This window comes from Camelus ferus, chromosome 10, assembly GCF_009834535.1.
Source record: "Camelus ferus isolate YT-003-E chromosome 10, BCGSAC_Cfer_1.0, whole genome shotgun sequence".
Taxonomy (NCBI): domain Eukaryota; kingdom Metazoa; phylum Chordata; class Mammalia; order Artiodactyla; family Camelidae; genus Camelus; species Camelus ferus.
The window spans coordinates 6,508,501-6,527,042 of record NC_045705.1 but is presented as its reverse complement, the minus strand read 5'-3'; positions in this window follow the sequence as shown (position 1 = coordinate 6,527,042).

Here is an 18,542-nt window from a genome sequence, read left to right as displayed (position 1 = left end):
CACACCATGGAAATTAGTAAAAGGTATTAAGTCTATTTATCGCTTTGTTGGTTTGTACCCAAGTATTAAGAAGCTAATGAAAATATTAATAATTTGGATTAAACTTAAATATGTGTCATGCCTCTAATGATTACACTGTGAATAGTACAAGAAAATGGGGGCATATTTTTCTATGACTTGATACTGGTCCCTCCCTGTACTGTCTTTCTACAAACCATACTGACAAAACCCTTTATTTATCCTCGTGAATCCATGTACCATTCTGCACAATGGCTAGACTGCATCTTTCTTTTTTTCATTGAAATACAGTCAGATACAATGTGTCCATTTCTGATGTGCAGTACAATGTCCCAGGCATGCATATACGTACATATATTCATTTTCATATTCAATCTTCTAGTTATAAATCAAACCTCATCACTTCCTGTTTCAAGTTTTTCATTGTCTTCTCATCACACTTTGAATAAAATTCAACTCTCTTGGTGGCTCATAGGGCTCAGTATAATCTGGTTCCTCCTTCTTCGTCCTTGTTTCACTTCTGCCCTTTAAGCACTTCAGGTGTAGGTTTCCTGTTCAGTTACACAGAGTGTGAAAACTGTGTAGTCATACAGTGCCCCATGCTCGGAAGGGTCTCAAACTTGGTGTGATCATCTGCTGTTGCTGTCTTGAAAGTCTTAATACTCTTTAAAAAGGGGGGGGGGCCCATTTTCATTTTCCATTAGGACCTGCTAATTGTGTACATGTGGCCATTCTCATGCTTTATCCATACTAGTCTTGTTTCTTTTTCTCAACTGGGATAAATGCTCCTCTACCTTAGACTCATTGCCATCCACATGCTGTCTTTTTAGAAAGCTTTTTGCTCAGCCATATTTTTGTCATTTAAGACTCAGCTCCCTATTAACACTTTTGTGAGGTCTTAACCTATCACCTAACCTGTAGAAGGAGCTCCTTGTTGTATTCCATCACTCAGTTTTTATCGTCTTCATAATGTTTACCCTTTGCTGAAATTATCTTGTTCTTTTAATTATTTATTTGCTTATTATCTATCCCTTCTCATTAGAATTTTAACTAAATAAGAGCAGAGTTTTTACCTTTGAAATTCGGCACTCTACTAACAGCAGCTGGAACAATAACTAGCACATAACAGTCATTCAGTAAGTAGCTGTCAAGTGAGTAGATGAAGCCGTTCCTTTCTCTCGTCTCCCGTAACACAACTCTAGTGTGCCTCATCTGAAAACCTGCCCGTGTGGGACATCACTGGGCTCCTGTCACATCAGTCACTAATATGATCCCTTAGCCTTTGTTTTAGTTTTGGTTTCCTGCATGTAATGCACATTGTTTTCCTCCAAACTCTGCTTTCTTGGTGACGTTGTAAAATACCATAGAAGACTGGAGAAGAATTTGCCATGGTTTCAGAGAACAAGGACGGCATTTAAATCCTAGGTGTACTGCCTATAGCTCTTGTAACAATAGGCATGTTACTTACCTGTTCCAGGCTTCAATTCCTTTATTTATAAAACTCATCAGTGTTGTACACATTATATGAGAAACTGTGTAAAAAGAACTTAGAGGAGAACTAGTGGGTGGAAACTCCTCAGTACCTATCAGCACTGATTCTTATTTCTTCAATTCCTAGAATCACAATGATCAATGAGAGGAAGATGGACGATGTCCTCACTTACATGTAAGTTTTATCTAGCTGTGTAATTACACCAAATAGTCTGTTTGGTTAACGGTAAGGAATGAAAGTATACATATATGTATACATAAGTACTATGTAGATGGAGAGATGCACCTATATACCTAGATAAACAGATAGACAAAGATATATATATGTACTACCTTATTAATACTAGATTATTTGTTTATATTTTCTTAATCACTGTGTTCCATAGACATATAAACAAAAGACACGTTAATTCTGAGAAGCTGAAACACCATTCAGGTCTAATATTTCTTTTAATTACGCTTCCTGATATTCTACTTTTGTAGTACAATTCTGTGTCACCCTGGAGTTTCTGGGTTTCGTATCACACCCAATTATACGTACACACCACACACAAATATTCTATAAGTGACACTGGTATTCTTTAGAGACTTTTTTTTGGATCTCTGCTATTTTTGAGACAAATACACTTTTTCATCACTAAGGAGAAAGCCAAGGAAGTAAAACCAAAAACATCAACTGGGCTTTCTAGCCATGCCTATTGACAAAAGTGCCATAACATTTTTTAAAAAGGGATTGAAGAGCAGAGTTGAAATGCTGAGGGTGTAGTTTGTTGTAAATGCCTGAATCAGAGCAAACAGCCAGTGAAAGGTCAACATAACAGCCCATTGATCTGTACAAGCACATTTGCTAAACCTAGTAATAAATTCCCCCAAGAACCGCAGGAGCAATTGCTTCAAATATTTGTGATATCTTTTTGTGTGAGGCAGCTGACCAGAGAGTACGGCAGAACTTGCCCTTTATCAGTGTTAGCTCAAAGTCAGTAAACTGTGGGCCCACTGGAAGGATTTTAAACGTTATTTTTCCTGTGAATTTAATTTATTGACCCCGCAGTTCGAGCACATACATGTCACTCAATGATCTTCATCTGCTGCAAACAGTTATTAACAATATCATGAATAACATATTGTCCCCGTCATTAAGGAGTTCAGTCTATTCAGGGAGAAGTGACAGGACAGTGTGACAGTTGCTATCCTACAAGTACCCAGAGACTGCTGCTGGAAAACTTAGGTCATCTCTGCATTGTCCTCTTTTTATGGTGATACATTTTTGAAACTTGTGAAAAATTTTACAGAAGAAATTACTGTAGAACTCGTCTTTGAAATATAAGTAGGAAAAAAAAAATACAAATATGGCCCAAGAGAGGGTACACTGAGAAAAAGGGGATAAATGAAACAAAGTTACACTGTCAAGAAAATGGAGGCCTTTCTTAGGGAATAGCAGGAACTCCAGGGTCCTTACATTATTAAGCTGTTCAATAAAATGAAGTTGGCAGACGTTCATGAATAAGCAAGAGAAAGCCGACAACAGCAAACAAACGAAAACCGAGAGTTGTCTCAAATCCTCACTTCCCAAGCAGTGAATAACCTCTCTCCCTGAGCTAGCCTTCGTTCTCATTTTAGTTCACCCAGTCCTCACTTAAAGATTTCTCTCCAAGGTAAAGATTCCCATATTTTAAATATAGGGTCCATCTTTATAGTGTCTGGTAGGGTTGCCGTATAACATTTGGACACTCCGTTAAATTTGAATTTCAGACAAACAGCATTTTTCTGAGTTATAAGTTTACCCCAAGTAGTGTCTGATGTTTTTCTCTGGCATTCTGCTAGCTGCCTTTAATAATTTCTCTTATCACAATTTTTTTTTTTTATAATTTGATAGTAAGACGCTTAGCGTGATTTTTATGTTTATTATAAGTTACTCTGCATAAACCCTGTGCGTTCAGACTCGCTGACTGTGTCTTCTGCAGGGCCCGCTCTGTGTATCCTGTGCAGTCTGTACAGGCTGGTAGTAAAACTTTATTTCGGGAAGAAATTAGGATACATTTTCAGCACCCCACCAACTGCTTTCTGCGTATTATGAAGGGTTGTTATTACAAAATCCTAGTGGTCATTTAATCTCAAAGCACTTTGCCAGTTAATTTTGGCTGGTGCTCTTCCCAGAACAAAGTAAAAACCTATGGAGATTTTTAGTCTTGAAGGCTCACTTCAAACATTATTGCTGAATGGATAAGTGTGTCTGTTTACACACATATACACACAAATAAAACCATATACGTGCATGCACACACACACTCACACAGATGAGATATATGTTTTCTCCCTAAGGCCCAGCAGGACATGCTATAACATAGCTTTTTTAAAATGCTGTGTTGACCAGTGATGCGCTCCGCCTGGGACCAGTGAGTCCCCCTTCCCAAGAAGCTGTGTAAGCCCGAATCCCCACGTACTGTCAGGCTCCAGGCCACCATACACCTGCCCTCATCACGTCAGGGCAAGGACAAGCAGGGGCAGCCACTCTGCCCCAAGCCTGCTGAAATTACTCAAATGAGCCAGTCCTAAACCTGCTAGCTCTGTTCCACGCTTTCCTTCTGACCAAAACACAATAAAAGTGCTTGTCTGCAGTTCTTTTTTCCCTTTGCCTTGTGATCGGCACCTGGGCGGGCGTCCCTTGCCTCTGCGTGGCATCCTATGTTCTCCACAGGCAACCGTGAGTGTAACAAAACTCTAGAACTCTTTCTGGTTTCTCCCTCTTGATCTGCATCAGGCCCCACCATGCCTCACCCCACGGTTAACGCACATGCCAAGTGAGTTCATTGTCCTAGGTCTTGAGTCATTATAACCAGGCAAATGATCATATTTCCAAACTTGGAAAACGTAATTTTAATCAAACTATACCAAAAACTTTAAAATGGACCGTGCACTTATATTTTTTTTACTTCCTACACTTTTACCAACATATAAAACACGAAGGTATCAGCCACAGAGATAAGTATGGCCATATGCTTCCCTTATTTAAAGGAGAAAAATGACTATTTTCAGAATTTCTGAAGGACACATTTCAGTATAAAATCAATCAAGAATACTGTCTGGTTTGTTAAGTAAAAAGGGATTGAGTCTAGTTTTGAAAGTACATATGATTTACTTAAGAAAAGTAGAAGATTACAAAACTTTGTTAGAATGGATGTAATGAAGACAAAGGAGAAATAAAGGTGAAGAAAGTAGCATCTGGCACTCAGGAATTTAGGAAAAGCAGAAATCACTTCTGATAAACTTAACTGTCTGTAGCGCCGAAGGCTAATTTGTCACAAGACCCTCAAAGCTGCTTGCAAAAATTCCTTTTATGATGTATGCTTGTCAGTGCTACAGCAGGAATAACGGTTTCTGCTTGCCTTGTGTCTTTCAAATATTATAGGGAATACCTTTCGTTGGCGATTTCAAATGTGAGACCCTGCTAGCAGGGTTTCTGAAATAGGTAGTTTCTTAGCACTCAGCCTTGTGATGGAGACAAGGGCTCTGAGTGGCTAAGGGATAGTCTGGATCAGCCACCCCTTTCTCTATCAAGCATCCATACACAGTCTCTTACCAGTATTTAATTTAAAAGAACAATGTCAACCAGAGTGGTTTTTCTTTACAAGGGGAGGAAATTATGTCTTGTACAAGCTGAGATGCACTCAGCTTCTTCCTGGAAAAGGAGAGACCACAGCACAACCACTCCCTGTTTCCATCCTAACAGTTGCATATTTTACTCATTTTCCAGTCAAAATCTTCCTCTGATTTACTAGAAGCTTTCTTATTCTAACCCTCATCAGCCCACCTTGTATGAAATAATAAGAGGACGAGAAGGAGGATAAAAATGGTTGATATAGACAAATAGATACAAAACTACGAAAGAAAAGATGCTCCGTTAATCGAGACCTTGTTTGAAATTGTTAATGAGGCCGTGATTGTTATTAATAATTGCTTTCATTCACTACCCAACTTCTCAGCTGATTTTGATTCATTATTTGAGGACATGATCAAAAATCCCCTTGTAGAAGGGTCTGCCACCTCGGTCTAGATTCCTTTTTCTTTTAAAGTCTGGCAAGGATTTATTAGGAAGCTTATTAATCACAGTGAATAAAAAGCCATGAACAGAAGAACTGAGATCTCCAATTTCTGCCATTGGGCTTACAACACTAGTTAGATGCTAATAAACATTAAGGATGTCCCAAGGGGAATCTTACCTAAGTCCCAATCTTATCCCATCGAGGGTACCCCCACACACAGAAATAATATTCTTCCGTGAATTACCACCTCCATTCCTTCCATTAGTACTAGCTGTGGGGATATGAAAAGGTGCCCTCTCTACTGAATGCCAGAATTCATCTCTCTTATAAATCAGTGCCCATACTTTCACTTGACAATCAAGTTTCATAATCCAAAGGCACAGCATTTTGCCACTTATTTAAATGGCAGTAAGAAATACAATTGAATGGTTACCAGAGTTATATCCCAGTTCAATAGAAATATTGTTTGCACCATGATAGATGTAAACCTATGCTGGCAACTAGTGTGCAGTAATTAACAAAGTTAAGAATGGGAGAAAAAAAATGTTTGCAGTCGTATCATTGGGCAATAACTCAAAGAACCAGTCAAATTTCACTCTTTAATTTCCTGAAGCTGTGTAATTTAAGAACTGGCATCCTGTATGGTCACTGTTCAAAATAATAATAACTCATCTTGAAAGACAGCACTGCAGACTTTCCAGTTAGTGCCTCCCTGATGGCTGGCAAGACTTCAATATCCTGTGACACCATTCTCATGGTTAGATACTTCTCTGTGATTCAGAATACAGTAATATTAGTGAATTATATTGGTGTATTCATATTGTCTCAGCTTTGGGTAGTAAAATACGTTTCTTAGTCGAGATCAAAGAAGCATTTTATAAATAGTGAGTTAGTCATTCTGTAAGAAGACAGATTTTGGTGTCTGGCAGTCAAGAAAGGCAAACCCACATCCAGAATAGTTGCCAATTCTAATGAAAAATTGTTGCCATCTCCATTACAGAAGGGAAATAATGTCGTTGACTTTGCCACCAGGTGACTGTTTTGTTTTTTGTGTTTTTAATCCTGCTGAATGTTGCCATATTAGAAGTTAATGATGAATTTCGGATGTGACCATGTTGGTACTCAGCAGTAGCAATCACCAGATCTGCTAAATGAGAGGAAGTTACGTTGAGAAGCCAATACTGATAATTTATGCAACCATGGTCACTTTTTTAAGTCTGTTGAATACATCTATTGAATAAGTTCTATTTTTGAGTAGAAAAATATATTGACTGGTATTCTTAAGACAGGTCATTTTGTCCATGAAATTAATAAGATTCTTCTGAAATTGGTGCCCTTTGTTGTTATCCACATGAAACTTAAATATCCTCACATCTCCATTTATTCCAAGAGTCCTATCTGTACACCACTTCCACAGGTTCCTTTGTCCTCAAGGTTTTTTACTTTTCTTGACCCTGTGCATCCATCCAAGCTACTACTACTTCCCATGATTGTGAGATCTGAATTCTGACTGCTTTATGTTGGAGTTAAATAGATAAATGAATTACTTGAACACGGGCCTCTTGAGAGGACTGACTTTGCCCAGTGTTACCCAAGCCATACCCCTGACTCCACTGAATGAGACTGTAATGCAGAACCCTTGTCCTTCCACAATTTACTGAGTGTGTAAACGACCAAATGAATCCAAGTCCTGAAGTAATAATCATATGATGTATTTAAAACCCCACTGAGCTGTTTATCAGTGGGGCTGGGCTAAACTCCATTTTCCATTGATGTCTGTAACCCCCACACTGACTGACAGACCTTAATTATAATCTCTGAGAATTTGCATGTGATTCCTTTGGCCTTAATGCACGATTAGCCAACAACAGAAGATAGAGGGCGCTATTTCTCCTCTTAGTTCAAACATTAAAAGATGCTAAATATGTCCAAATAGGAGTAAAGGAGTAGATCACATGTTAAGATGAGGACCTCACATTTCAGGAGGTAGGAGTTTAGCGGTAGGAGTTTGTAATGAAAATCTATATTTTTAGATAGAGTGTTTGAGAAATTTGAAAGACAGGGACAGCACACAGGAAAATTCAGCTCCAGCAAAGCCTTGTGGGGAAAGCTGCCCTCCTCACCCCGGATGGGTCCACAGCTAGTAGGTTACAATATTCTGGAGGAGGCTGCAGTTAAAGACTCAGTCCTTCTGAGCCAGCCAGCATCATTTGGAAATTCCCAGACAGGGGCTTCAGCTCATGCACTGCCAGGTGCCTCTGTGGAGATCTCCTTATCAGGAGGTCTCGGCTAAAACACTTTTCCCCACTCTGATTCAGTACTTTCCACTCCTCGCCCTTCCACTGTCCCTCCTCTTAAGCCAATAATGGATCCTTTTGTTCAGGTCTCCTCAGCAGTGAGACAGCTCCCTCCGTCTGCATGGACCCATCCAACCCCCACCCGGTGCCATTCCATGGCAGGAAATGGAACGCTAGGGAGCCAGCAGGGTTTTTTTTTTTTTTTTTTTGTCTCATTTACACTATCACAGGATGTGAATAAAGGCTTGATTGTTATTTTTCAGTTAGGCTCACTGTCCTATTTGACCACCTGGACACCTAGCAACCTGACAGGGGAGGTTAAATAACTTGACCAAGATTCATATTTCTTAAGTGCCCAGGATATGACGCCAATATCCCAGTCCTGATTCCAAAATCATTTTCTTAACAATCTGCCACTCTTCACTATCTGCAAGATTAACGATTAAATTAACTCTTATGCAGACTGACCAGTCCCGGTTACACAGTTGTCAATACATGTCGATTCAGGCTTTCGAAAACTCCTAGCAAGGTGAATGCCAATAGCCATCTAAACTGTTCTTATCACTTTGCTGATAGCTTGTTTTTTAACAATCAGAAAATACATGGATCTGGGTGGCAACGTTAGAAATGAGTATCCATTTTTGTTAAAATAAGGCTAACGTTTAATGATGTTTCTTTTCCTCAAAACGGATTGCATTTGTCTATAATTAGAAGATGTAAGTTATGAGTCACTGGACATATAAACACTTTTAAACTTCAAAAGAGAAAAGTTTGCATGCTCATAAAAATGCTTTTACCCTTTCAATATAAAAATTCATCAGCTATTTATTACTCTTTGATTTAATTATCATTCCTCTGTAGGTAGTGCCAGCTATTGTTACATCTGTTTTGTGGTTGGAAAAAAAGTTTCACAATGTCCCCTAATGTTTCTTCTAAGACAAAAAAATATGCTAATCATGTAAAATGAATAAAAATCATTTTGTTTCAACCCACACAGGTTATTGTGTTATGAAGACTGAAAAATAAGTAGATTAGGAAAACATTCTGCTTAAAATGACAGAATTAGTTAGAATAGGGCCTGAGTGTCAAACGAAGAAGCTTTTAGTCTTGTGAACCACATCTAATGCTGAAATAACACGACCTCCCTCTGAACGATACCCTCCCACGTGCGACCTTCCCGGAGCACACCAGCATCACAATTGCAACAACAGGACAAGTGAGTCAGAGAAAAAGTCACAACAGTGAACCAAGCTCAGGTCGTCTCAGGGGAGAGTCTACTACGCCTTATTGGAGTTCTTTTTTTTTTTTTTTTTTTTTCATTAAACATCTTAAACTGTCACATTAATGATGGGAATCCATATTTCCAGAGACTTATTCACGTGACATGTACATAATTCACTTAATAGTCACTGAGTACCTACCATAGACGAGGTGCTACGCTGGCCCACATGAACCTTATACTTCAGGAGCGGAGGCAGGAGACAGAGAGGAAACAGGGAAAACATCGGGGAAATGTGTTGATATGGTTGGACCCTCCCTTGACCCAGAATGTAATACCCTGTCCACAGCTCCGGAAGTTTCCAGACAAGGTTCCAGACGAGGTTCTCTCTGAAGCAGGTCCTGAGATGGGACTGAGGGTGTAGATGATGGATGGTGTTAGTAGGTGTTGTTCTTGAGATCAACGCTCGTGGAAGAAAAGTGAAGAAAGTGATATTTAGCACCAGGAGAAGCCAAGTTGCAATATACAAGTCTCGGCTGGTGTCCCATGGGGCTTGTGACCGAAAGTGGACAATGAGAGTTATCCCATGTTAGATTAGAATGGCCGCACCTTCATACTGCAAAGTCATTCAGTGAGGACCAGCCTGGGAAAGGCATGCTTTTAAGCAAGATGGTTTTCTGCATATGTGACAACTAAAAGATGTCTGCTGGCAGTGCTCCTGCAATCTACAGTCCACGCTTCCTAAGTGGACCCTGGATGGCATATCAGCATGTGCATGTAACAGTCAACCCTTCGCTCGGTTCAGGTGGATGGCCAGAGATACTTGCTGCCATTGAGGGCAATGTAGAAATAGGCAGTAGTAAAAGGGAGAAATGGTGTGTATCCATTTTGGCCACAAGATGAACTAAAGGGATGAAAGCTGGACTCAGTTTAACTAACATTCCCCTTGTATGTGTGCCCAGGGAAAGAAGCAAACTAGATTTTGAGCAGCCTTTGTAAGATAAGGTTAACTTATTATGCAAAGCAAGTGCACATATTGGCTTAGATGGCGACTCTAGTGGCTGCTATATTATGCTTCCTAGATCGTCCCCCACTTCGGTGTTGAAGCATTCATTCTCCCAGCTGAGAGAAGTATTGTTGGCCTGTGCTTCACAGCTGAATCTCTTCCCTGGATTGGCCCAGGTTCACCAGAGGACATGCCTCCTTCGCTAGGGCAGACCACACCTAATGATAGAACAACATGTGAGGACAAAATTCCAGGTCCTTTCTTCAATTTTGGGTAACTCGGAAGGGACACCCAGGTTTGAAATTTCCTGTGGCGTGAACCAAGACCTACGTTGCAATGTTGCTGAATCAGAAAGAGAAGGAATGAGACCAGAAAGTGAGCTGAGTGTCAGATCATTTAGGATCTTATAGGTCATGATATAAACGTCAGTTCTTATTCTGAAAGAAATGAGAAGCTGTTGAAAATTTGGATCACTCTTTCTACTTTTATAGAAAATAATCCCAGGGTTGGAGAAAGGGAATGAGAGTGGGGCAAAAAGCTGTCTAGGAGGCTATTAAAATAAGGAAGACAAAAGATAATGGTAATAAGCTAAAAAGTGGTTTAGTAGAATTATTGAGCAATGAGTTGACCAATTTCAATAATATTTCAAAGATTATGCCAACAAAATTTTTAGTGGATTGGCTATAAATTTTAGGACAAAGGAAATAGTAAAGGACAATTTTTAGATTCTTTGGGGGGGGTGTGTGAGATCAGTTTTTAATGTGCAAAGTCTGACCTGTCTCTGTTCATGTATTTTCTGCCCTTTCACCAGAGTGAGCAGTGTGGCTCCATCCTGACTGTTTAGAGGTGGTCTAATACACAGAAGGAGCGGTAATGAAACATGAATGCTATGACAATGTTTTGGTGATACGTCAGAACTTCCGGCCAGGTATCTCTCATCCAGAAGGACTGTAAAAATGACTCAATCACATAGGAACCTCGAAGGCAGCTTTCTGAATTGAATTTTTGAACGCTGTATGTTCCAGGAAGCACAGAGTTTCCCGTTGCGTCAGCCACTGTGACGTTACCATAAAATGTACAGGAAATAGCATCCGAATTCCAAGACTTCCATGACTCATTCTTTTGCTTTAAACTGGTTGTCCACCAAAAGCAAGAGTAGCCTGTGGCAATGGCGACATCCGTGGAGGGACGCGGGAAGACTGAGTTACTCAGAAGATCAGATTTCTTGTGAGGCCTCGAAGACCTGCAGGAGCCTGGGAGCCACATCCTGGCAGTGGGCCCCAAGGAAGCAACAGAAACAGAGGGGGAGCCACAGGGGGGAAAAAGCAAATGCTGATTATTAGCAGCGTTTACCAGTCAGCTTTACTTGGCATCTCCTTCGTGATACGGGTAATGATACGGGTAATGCAGAACTCATGTCGGTAAGTACATCTACAGGCCTCTTACGACAAATCTGGCGCTTAGTTAAAAAATTGACAATATCAGAAAGTGGGCAAATGAGAGTCATCTAGCTGAGGCTTAGAAACAGAAATAAGAATCACAGAGGAGGCTAGAAATCAATCTCCTTTGTGTCAGAGCCTGCTAACTAGTGTTTTCAGATACTCTGCGAAGAAAGAGAGTAGAAGGGGGAACTGAAATTTTTGTATCCGTTGCAGTTGGGAAATAATTTCTCCCATTTCTTAAACTGATGAGTACTTCCGGTCTCAACTGTGTGTGTTTTCAGTTTGGGTACCTGGAAACAGCTGCTACATCAGGTAACACAGTCACAAAAAATTGTATCCAATGTTATGAGCATAGAATTTTTCATCCAAGAATATCTGGAAAAAATCATGATAAATAAAAAGAAGCAGAAACCTAGTTTTCTGTCTTCTTTCTTTTTCTCAAGTGTAGTTGAATGATTAGAAGTTCATCATTTTGATAGAGTAGAAAAGGAACAATAGATTAGACATTGGCAGATGCAGTATGTTCTTGGGCCTTGATGAATTTTGTTGCATAATTGAAAGTGAGTCATTTTACCTTTTAGAATCTGATCTCATGTGAAGAATTAAGTACATTTTCAAATTATGTCAACAAAGACATTCAGCCACTTATTGCACTATTTCTTATATAAGGAATGCAAATGAATAATGAAAGCTGTTGTTTTTCTTACCACTTCCTCCTCACACATTTGAAGAATGGCTATAACCTGAGAGAAATGCAAATTATATTGGTGTGAATTCTGAACAGCCAAGGAGAGGGGAAAGTATACCACGGAGGAATGGGAGGGTCCTATAAAGAAGTATCTTATAAAAGAAAAAGGAAATCAGAATTCACACAAAATCCTCTATGAAGATCGGCATCACATTCTTTAATGACAAAGCTGAAATAATCATAATCTTTAGTGATTAATCCAAAGGACAGATTTATATTTAAAGGTTTAAAATAATTAAAATTTATTTTTTATAAAAATGAAACACTGCACAGGGATCTATGGTAGCTAAGTTACAAAAGAGTCCCACTCTCCAGTGCAAAATTATTTTATATAAACTATCACTTGATAAATAAAATTCTGTAAACCACCACAAAGTTTTAGGCAGCTATTATTCGGGTTTTTTTCATTCCCTACATGTGCACTATCCAGTATGTGCCTGTTGAAATTAATTAAAAATAAATAAATTTAAAATTTGAGTTCCATAGTCACATTAGCTGTATTTCAATTGCTTAATATGGCTAGTGACTATGACACTGGACAACACGGCTGGAGAACATTTCTATCATTGCCAAAACTTCTATCAGCAGCAGTACCCTAGATCGTTTGAAAGTGGTGACTTTTCTATCTCAACCCTTTTCTTCCAAATGAATCAATCATAAAAGAGATCCACTTACACCTTCTTCAGTTTACACTAATCATCTCTAAATTTTATAGCTAAATAGAGCAAATGTCGACTGAATTATAGTACAAATGGTGTTGGGAAAAGTCAATGTTCATATGCACAGGAGTGAAACTGGACCCCTATGTTAGACCACTCACAAAAATTAACTGAAAATGGATTAAAGATTTCCACATAAGACCTGAAACCATAAAATTCCAAGATGAAAACAGAGGGAAAAAGCCCTTTTGCCTTGGTCTTGGTGATAATTCTATGGATGTGACATGCACAGCACAGGCAGCAAAAGCAAACATAGAAAGTGGAACTATATCAAACTAAAAAGCTTCTGCACAGCAAGAGAAACGATCAACAAAATGAAAAGGCAATCTATGGAATGGAAGAAAATCTTTTCAATCACATATCTGATAAAAGGTTAACATTCAGAATATATAATGAACTATACAACTCAATAGGAAAATACAAATAACCCAATTTTTAAAAATGGGCAGTGGACCTATATAGACGTTTCTCCAAAGATATTCACATGGCCAACAGGTACACGAAGGTATAAACATCACTCATCATCAGGGAAATGCAAATTAAACCTATAGTGAGATACCTCACACCTTTTAGAATGACTATTGCCGGAAAGGTAAAATTACAAGTTTTATCAAGGATGTGAAGAATAGGAAACCCTGTACCCCATTGGTAGGAATGTAAGCTGGTAGTGACATTGTAAAAACAGTGTAAAAATTTCTCTAAAACTTAAAAATGGAAGAGCTATATGATCTTGCAATTCTACTTCTGAGTACATATCCAAAGAAAGTGAAATTACTACCTCAGAGAAATACTATACCTCTGTATTTGTCGCAGCATTATTTACGGTAGTTAAGACATGGAAACATCCTAAATGCCCATCCATGGATGAATGGATAAGTAAGTGAGGTACAGATGTCTCTATCATCCATCTACCTATCTATCTACCTATCTATCTATTATCTATACATACACACAATCTACATGTATATGCTTTATAGACGTAATATTTTCTGTATTTTATATATATATAATTCAACCATAGAAAAGTAGAAAATCATGCCGTTGTGACAACATAGATGAAACTTGAAGGCATTAATGCTAAGTGTAGTAAGTCCAATGGAGAAAGACAAATACTGCATGATCTCACTTATATATGGAATTAAAAATTAATTAAAAAAAGAATTAAAAACTCACACACACAAAAAAAAATCTTGATGGCTGTGGGGATAGTGCATGGGAGGTATGGGAAATGGATAAAGGTGGTCAAAATATATAAGCTTCCAGTTATAAAATAAGTAAATTCTGGGGATATAAATTACAGCATAGTGACTATAGTTAACTATACTGTCTTGTATATTTTAAAAATGCTGAGAGTAGATTTTTTTAAATTTTCAGCAATAAAAGTAAAAAAAAATGTAACTATGTGGGTGATAGGTGTGTTAACTAACTTATTGTGGTAATCATTTTGCAGTGTATACATACATAAAATCACAATGTTGTATACCTTAAACTTACATAATATACATCAATTATATCTCAGTAAAGCTGGAAAAACTGAGTGAGAAAGCAGGTCCTGTGCATGTTTTGATATCATAAAATATGAAGTATACAGCACTATATATGGAAGTGCTTTTGCAAAAGTTTTAGATCTAAATCTGATTATGCCTCTGACACATATAGGAATTGCAGGGGCTAAAGAAACTCGCGTCATAAAGATGGAAGCTGTCAATTTCAGAAGATGGGATATCCTACAAATCACTGGCTCAATTTCTGCAAGTCAGTGGCAAACAAAAGAAGCAGAAGGGAGGTAGTGGTTGCTTTAGATCACAGAAGACTTCCTAAGAAAGGATATGTTGAAGAAACATCACCATATGCTCAAACTTACATTGTGTTCAGTGTCTTACCAGGTACTGTTCACTAATTATATATGAAAAACAATAATGTGATAGTAAATCAAAGAGTGGATACCATGTTAACAAAGCAATCCAATTTAAGATAACCAATAATAAAATGGTTGATATTATGTGCCTCCTGATATAATGCATAATCACTTAGGTGATATTTTTATACAAATGCATATCATCAAAAGGTAAAGATAACAAGTCCTAGAGAAGATGGAGAGAAAGGAAAACCCTTGTACACTGTTGGTGGAAATGTAAGTTGATACCGTCAATAAAGTTAATCACAATTAAACATCAGACAGAATCAGATTGTGAGCCATTGTATGAAATAACTAACTTCTAGTCATCAGAACAGTCAATGTCAAGACACAGAAAGATAAAGAATTGTTACAGATATAAAAAGAGTATAGTGGCATGGCAACTCAATATGTGGTGTGATATTAAATTGGGCCCTCTTCTAGAAAAAAATTAAAGTGACGTTAAAAATCAATAAATTGACAACACTGAGTCTGAATTGTGGACTTGATGATGGTATTGCGTTAAAGTGAAATTCTTTTAGGTTGATAACTACATTGTTGTTATATAACAGAATGACCTTGTTCTTAATAATTATACACTGAAATATTTAGATTTTAAGGAAGCAAAATACTTACAACTTCAAATGACTCAGGAATAGATCAGTAGATCTACACATCTACATAGATTCATGGATGAACAGATGAATAGACAGATCAGTAGATTGGTAGATAGAAGAATTGTAAAATCAAGTGATACAAAATCTGATCAATATGTGGTAACTCTGTTTAAAGGATATGTTGGATTTCCTGGTAGTATTTTGCAACTTTTCCCTATAAGCGTTCAGTTTACATCAAAATAAAAAATTCCCAAAACAAAAAAAAGACACACTTCAGGTACAAAATAACTAAATGTAATACAAAGACATTTTTGAAGCTTCATTTGCACAAACCAGCAAATGGGTAAAAATACAGTATGAAAGAATCAAGAAAATTTGATAAGTCTAAGTACTAGATGATATCAAGACATTAAAATTAATTTTGTTAGATGTAATAAGCATTGTAATTACATAAGAAAATTCATATTTTTAGTGATGCATACTCAAATATGTAAGTGTAATGTACCATGATGTCTGGGATTTGCTTTAAAATGGTTCAGACAGAAAAAAAAAAAAAGGAAAAAAGATTTATAAGAAAACCAGATGAGGTAAAAACTTGAAAATTATCAATTCTGGGTGATGGCATATTTTTGCACAATTTTCTACTTAAAATTTGAATTTACATAATACAAATTTTTAAGAGTAACTGCAAAAAGAAAGAGGAAAAAAAATTAATTTGGAGTAGTTTCCGTGTCCCTAGGTGTTGAAGACAGAGCCATCTTCAACAAATGCAATGGAACCATTTTCCAAGAGTCCAATATTGCTCACTACAATGTTGTCACAGTTATTTATTTTCAACAAAAGTAGGATAAAAGCCATTAATATGAGGAATTGACTTTACTCAAGAGATAATAGTTTGCATTTCCTTCAGACATGATTTTACTTACTGGAGTAAAGTTTCCTTGCTTCCTTGAGTCCAGAGGAAAACGGCCCTACCTTTAAAATATACAATGACCAAACCTGTATCCACAAGCTTCCTTCTTCTTTAAGTAATCAAATCTCACCTAGAAGTTAGCAAAAAAAAAGTTCAGACTGTAAACTTTCACTTGTTTCATTTGAATAGCCCCAAACTGGAGCTACTGATACCTGTAAGATGGAAACACTAATAGAATGGTCCTTAACTTACATTTCCATGAGGAGTTGAGTGATGTCTCATTAGGTGGGCAGCTGAGGTTGAGGATAATGGATTGAAAAGAGTGTTTTGGGAGGAGACTGGAAACAGAAGAAATAGAAATCGGTTAAGAAGGAAATAACTTCCACGTGAAAAACTCTTCTAAGCCTAAAACTGTGAGATTGTATCTCCACTCAGGTTGGTAAGAGACAAGGAAAACTAGTTAGGTAAGCCATCATTCTTGGTCCTTCTAATCAATTCTGCTCAACCTTCATCTTGTATCCGGAAAGGAGAAATAAGCTTATTAATTTATTGTTTTTTAATTAATAGACTTTATATTTTAGAGCAGTTTTAAGTTCATAGTAAAAATAAGTGGAAAGTATAAAGAATTTCCACTTATTCTTTCTTCCCCAAAAGCCTCTCCTACCATCAACATCCCACACCAGTGTGGTGAATTTGTTACAATTGATGAACCTACATTGACACACCTCTACCTCCCAAAGTTAATACTTTACATCAGGGATCACATTCTACGGGGTTTGACAATGTAAAATGACATGTAGCCATCATTACAGTATCACTGTCCTAACACTCTCCTGTGCTCCACCGACCCCTCCCTCCCTCCCTCCCTTCACGCTGCTGGCCATCACTGATCCTTTTAACCTTTCTAGAGTTTGCCTTTTCCAGAATGTCATATAGTCAGAATCCAAACAGCCTTTTCAGATTGGCTTATTTCACTTAATAGTATGATTTCAGATTCCTTCACATCTTTGTGCTACCTTGAGAGCTCATTTTTCTTCATTGTTTAATAATATTCCATTTTATGGCAGTAACACTGTTTATCCATTCACCTATTGAAGAATGTCTCAGTTGCTTCCAAGTTTGGCATTTATGAAGAAATCTACTATAAAAAAATCTGTGTGTAGAATTTTATGTGGACATATATATGTTTTTAACTCTTTTAAATAAATACCAAGGAACATGATTCCTGGGTTGCATGGGAAGAATAAGTTTGCTTGTGTAAGTATGCCGAGTTGCCTTCCAAAGCAGCTATACCATTTTGCATTCCCACAAGTAATGAATGAGAGTTCTGTTGCTCCCAATTCCTTGACAGCATTTGATGCTGTCAGTGTTTTGGATTTTAGCCATTCCAATCAATGTGTAGTGGTGTCTTACTGTTGTTTACATTTGTAATATCCTAATAATATAAATGTTGAGCATCTTTTCATATTTTTATTTGCCATCTGTACATGGTCCCTGGTGGTGTCTCTGTTCATATTGTTAGCCCATTTTTTAATTGCCTATTTATTTTCTTATTTTTGAGATTTATGAGTTTTTTTGTATGTTTTGAGTAACAGTATTTTTTATCAGATTTCTTTCATACATACTTTCTACCAGCACAAGTTAATTTTAATACTGTTCAGCTTGGTCATTTTTCATGGATTTAGCAAAAAAGTCATCATCAAACTCAAGGTAATCTAAATTTTCTATTTTACCTTCCGAACGTTTTATAATTTTGCATTTTGCATTTATATTGATGATATGTTTAAGTTAATTTTTGTTAAGGTTTTAAGGTCTTTGCCTAGTTTTTGTTTTTGTTTTTTTTTTTTTTGGCATGTGAATGTTTATGTGTATCAGAACCATTTATTGAAAATACTATCTTTTCTCTACTGAATTGCCCTTACTCCTTGGTGAAATTAGTTAAGCCTATTTGTGTGGAAGTGCTTTTCTATCACATGATGGAAGAGAGTGCCAACGCTCTCTTGGGCATTACTAAGCAAAGAGTAGTGCTGAAGTCTGACGGGTGACCCCATGACCTTTCAACAACCCTGCAGGGTTCCTTGAGTTTCTTGATGCAACGACTACCTTTCTGTTTGCCTCTAGGTTAAGTAGAA